Here is a 5,413-nt window from a genome sequence, read left to right as displayed (position 1 = left end):
CGGCCTTTGCTATGGATATGTGCGCCACTAAGCGCAGAACACAGCGGTCGCAAGTCTCACTACAAATTGCTCAGAATTGGCAAGTACATGCACTGCAGAAACTACAGCCACCAGCAGATCAACCAGAAATCAAATATATAGAACGCTACTGTAGGCTTCAAGAAGCTGTTTGTATTCTCCTATGGCTATTTTCTAGCCAAGTATCAAAGGAAGCACACTACTATGCCAGATGAGATGACACTGAGTTATTGCCTAATAGAAATCCAACCCCTACTGAATTTTGCCACTTCGGCCTTTGCTATGGATATGTGCGCCACTAAGCGCAGAACACAGCGGTCGCAAGTCTCACTACAAATTGCTCAGAATTGGCAAGTACATGCACTGCAGAAACTACAGCCACCAGCAGATCAACCAGAAATCAAATATATAGAACGCTACTGTAGGCTTCAAGAAGCTGTTTGTATTCTCCTATGGCTATTTTCTAGCCAAGTATCAAAGGAAGCACACTACTATGCCAGATGAGATGACACTGAGTTATTGCCTAATAGAAATCCAACCCCTACTGAATTTTGCCACTTCGGCCTTTGCTATGGATATGTGCGCCACTAAGCGCAGAACACAGCGGTCGCAAGTCTCACTACAAATTGCTCAGAATTGGCAAGTACATGCACTGCAGAAACTACAGCCACCAGCAGATCAACCAGAAATCAAATATATAGAACGCTACTGTAGGCTTCAAGAAGCTGTTTGTATTCTCCTATGGCTATTTTCTAGCCAAGTATCAAAGGAAGCACACTACTATGCCAGATGAGATGACACTGAGTTATTGCCTAATAGAAATCCAACCCCTACTGAATTTTGCCACTTCGGTCTTTGCTATGGATATGTGTGCCACTAAGAGCTAAACACAACGGTAGCAAGTCCCCCTGCTAATTCCTCACAAAATGGTAAAAGATGCAAATTAAAATAAAAAAAGTAGAACGTTATTGTAGCCCTAAGAAGGGCTGTTGGGTTCTTTGAGAATCACTCCTGCCTAACAGTAAGCTAATAGAACACCCTAACGCTTTCCCTGACCAGCAGCAGCTCTCTCCCTAGCGGCATCCAGAGACAGAATGATCCGAGCAGCGCGGCCAGCGGCTAGTCTATCCCAGGGTCACCTGATCTGGCCAGCCAACCACTGCTATCGACGTGTAAGGGTACCACGTCATGCTGGGTGGAGTGCAGAGTCTCCTGGCTTGTGATTGGCTCTGTTTCTGGCCGCCAAAAAGCAAAACGGCGGGAGCTGCCATTTTCTCGAGCGGGCGAAGTATTCGTCCGAGTAACGAGCAGTTTCGAGTACCCTAATGCTCGACCGAGCATCAAGCTCGGACGAGCATGTTCGCTCATCTCTAATTTTTATCTATTTTTGGAGTGCTGCCCGCTTTCTACATACTCTAACTAGAGGACTTATGGCCCAGTCCTAGGACGCCTGCACCCACTTCACTTAAACCAGGATTGTGCTGCTTGGACTTTCTTTTGAGTATATATATATATATATATATATATATATATATATATATATATATACAGGATAGGAGTAGTAGTATTGTGCTGTGCCCAAATAGACAGGGTGACAGGGTAGAATTAATAGTACTATGCTGGGTCGATATATATAGTGTATAAGGAGTTGTATTGTGTTGTGCCCGTATATATATAGGAGTAGTAATACTGTGCTGTGTCTATATTTAGAGGATAGAAGTAATAGTACTATGCTGTGCCCATATACATAAGAGTAATAGTATTGTACTGTATCCATATTGCAGGATTGGAGAAGTAGTATTATGTTGTGCCCAGAATAGGAGCAGTATTACTGTGCTGTGCCCATATATACAGGATAAGCATAGTAGTACTGTGCTGTATCAATATATACACGATAGGAGTGGTAGTGGTACTGTGCTGTGTCCATATTTACAGGATAGAATTATCATAATACATAAGGTTGGAAAAAGATGCAGGTCCAACCTTTAAGTATTAAATGTTTTTTTCCCATAACCTGTCATATTTTTGTTCTTAAAGGGAACCTGTCACCAGGAGACCCATTTTAAGCACTCCCCCAGTCCCCACAGAGTATAGTACATACACTGCCAAAGTGTTTTTGTATTAAAAATAGGTTTTACAGAAAAAAAGATATGTTATATTGTACCTTTCATTAGCATCTGCTGTGTGACTAGGCAGTTGCCAAAAAGGAGGGACTGGAAAGGAGCAGTTCCCCCCACCCTTGGGGAACAGCTTCTCCATGTGATCTTTTCAAATATATGAAAACACCCATCACTGGGCTTAGCGACGCCCCCTGCTCCTCTACAGCCAATCCCTAGTGTGAGGAGTTATTCATATATTTGAAAAGGTCACATGTTTCCCAATGGTGGGGGGAACTGCTCCTTTCCAGTCCCTTCTTTTTGGCAACTGCCTAGTCACACAGCAGATGCTAATGAAAGGTACAATATAACATATCTTTTTTTCAGTAAAACCAATTTTTTAGACAAAAACACTTTGGCAGTGTATGTAATATGCTCTGTGGGGACTGGGGGAGTGCTTAAAATGGGTCTCCTGGTTACAGTTTCCCTTTAAGATAGGCAACCAGGCCTCTCTTGAAAATATACAAGCTATCCACCATAACAATTGCAACATCTCCCACTGGGGCCTAGCCTTTCTTCGTTAGCTGGAGGCAGTCAGGCCCAGAATACCTGTGGCTGGCTGATGCAGCCTCGGGCACGCTATGGTCACGGTGCTTGGTATTGGGACTGGAGGCCTGGTTTACAGCCTGACAGGTCTCCAGCAGGGGGTGTGTGCAAAAAAATGGAGGGTGAGACTGATGGAATAAGTTTCTCCCTGGGGCAATCCCTGAGGTGAATATAGGGATCCCTGGTTGATGAAGGATGGGGAGCCCGTGATGGTGAACAGCCTGATTCAGGGATCACACTGAGGCACGTTGTGCAAATCAACTCCCAGTTCTTTATTGGAACTTCAACAGCAGGCAACAGCCTATGATCAACAGCAGGTTCAGCAGGTTGGAAAGCTGGTAGGAGATAGCTGGTCCGCAGAAAGGGTTGCTCACATCCTGGTAATAACTACAGGCTGGGGTGATAAAGATGGAGCCGAGTGCAGACTGTGGACCTCTGCTATGGGGCTTAGTCTCCTGACTTCCAAAAGTGTCAGGAACCTGGCCTGTGATGCCTTTGCTTCTTGGTAGTGTGTCTGGATGGCAGCTCCTCACCCTGCTGACTAACAACTGAAGGACCAAGGACCCTGTGCTCCTGCCCTCAAGGGGTTTTAACCTTCCCTAGTGAGGTGGCAGCACTCTCCAATCAGCTTCCAGCTTGCTTTACAGTAAAGAGCACAGCATATCATTGGTTAGAGACAATAGATATGTTAACTCTTAGCCTCCCAGGCAGTGGTCCCACACAGTATTACACTTTTGGAGACTTCCTAGAAAGATGATCAGTCTCCCTAGACTTCTAACATGGATAGGGTGCTATTCGCAACAACTACCCACCCTACGCATTGGCAGGGTTGTTGCACAACCTCCTACAACAAGGTTCCATAATATCTTACAATAAAACATAGTAGTGCTGCTTTTACAGTAGTAGTACTGTACTTGCCCACATATAAACGATAGAAGTATTTGTACTGTGCTTTGCCAATATTTGAAGGATATGAGTAGTAGTACTGTGCTGTGTTTATATATAAAGGATAGGAGTAGTAGTATTGTGTCCATATATACAGGACAAGAGTAATAATACTGTGCTGTGTACACATATACAGGCAAGGTCGGACTGGGATGCCTGGGGCCCACCAGAGAAATTGATTCTGGGGGCCCACCATACCGCTGCCTAGAAATATTCGTTATTTCACAGTGGCTGCATTGTGCTTAGCACTAACTTAACAATAAGGATAACTAACTATAACCCTTCACCTTCTCTGTATGTTCTCTGCACTACATCAGAAGACTAGGTACTGACATTATAGAAATAGTCTAGATAGTTAGTCAGTAATTACAGTTATCAGACTAAGTGGGATTCAGTACCTCACATGTCACACGTCTTCTCCTTTGGGTACTGAACTGCAGGACAACCTTTTTTTTCTTATCACTGGAGAATTTTCCACCAGATGTCTTCATCTCTGTGTGGCACATCTCCACACTGTGCAACTGAAAATATCACCGTCACTACAGCACAATGTCACACTGTGCTCCTAAATAATATTCACAACTCACAACACAACTGACCACACTGTGTTCCCCACAATTATCAAATATACTCCCAGAACAAAAACCATACTGTGCCCTTTCTATAAATCAAATATTACATTGTGACTCCTCAGTATATTACAATATACACCCCTGAGTAAATAATAGGATACACCTAATAAATTAAATTGGACATAATTCCCTATAATTTCATAATATATAATTTCCAATTAATCATTTCATCTATAAAGTCTTACAGTGCTCCTACTTATTAATTAAGTTTTATATAATGCTCTCCTTAATTATTATTCTTATATTTACTGTTCCTCTTATCAAATATTTAATATAAAAGTCCTAATAAATTCTCCTATTCGGTATATATGGGTACAGCACAGTATTACTACTCCTATCATGTAGATATGGGCACAGCACAGTACTATTACTCCTATCCTGTATATATGGTACAGCACAGTACTACTACTTCTATCCTGTATATATGGGCACAGCATAGTACTACTACTCCTATACGGTGTATATGGTACAGCACAGTACTACTACTCATATCCTGTATATATAGGCACAGCATAGTACTACTACTCCTCTCCTGAATATATGGACACAGAACAGTACTACTCCTACCCTGTATATATGGTACAGCACAGTACTACTACTACTATCCTGTAGATATGGGCACAGTACTACTACTCCTATCTTGTATATATGGGCACAGTACTAATACTTCTATCCTGTATATATGGGCACAGTACTACTACTCTTCTCCTGAATATATGGACACAGCGCAGTACCTATTACTCCTATCCTGTATATATGAGTACAGCAGAGTACTACTACTCCTATCCTGTATATATTGACACAGCACAGTACTACTACTCCTATCCTGTATGTATGAGCAAAGCACTGTACTATTACTTCTATCCTGTATATACTGACACAGCACAGTATGAACACTCATCAATGGCATTACTGCAGAGATGGTACTTGAGTGTCCGCTTACGGCTGCATGGAGTACCAGAGCTGTCACTCACTGGCAGGGGCCTCGAAAGGATGCCCTTGCCGTAGCAGAGATATCGGGGGCCCACTGTGGACCCGTGCGACCTTGCTAGCAGGGCCCTCAGATCGGGATAGAGGCCCCTGCCTTAGCAGAGGTAACCGGGGGGGGGGGGGGGG

The sequence above is a fragment of the Engystomops pustulosus genome, chromosome 6, assembly GCF_040894005.1.
Source record: "Engystomops pustulosus chromosome 6, aEngPut4.maternal, whole genome shotgun sequence".
In the NCBI taxonomy this organism is placed as follows: domain Eukaryota; kingdom Metazoa; phylum Chordata; class Amphibia; order Anura; family Leptodactylidae; genus Engystomops; species Engystomops pustulosus.
The sequence above is the reverse complement of the archived record's forward strand: the minus strand, read 5'-3'. Positions refer to the sequence as shown.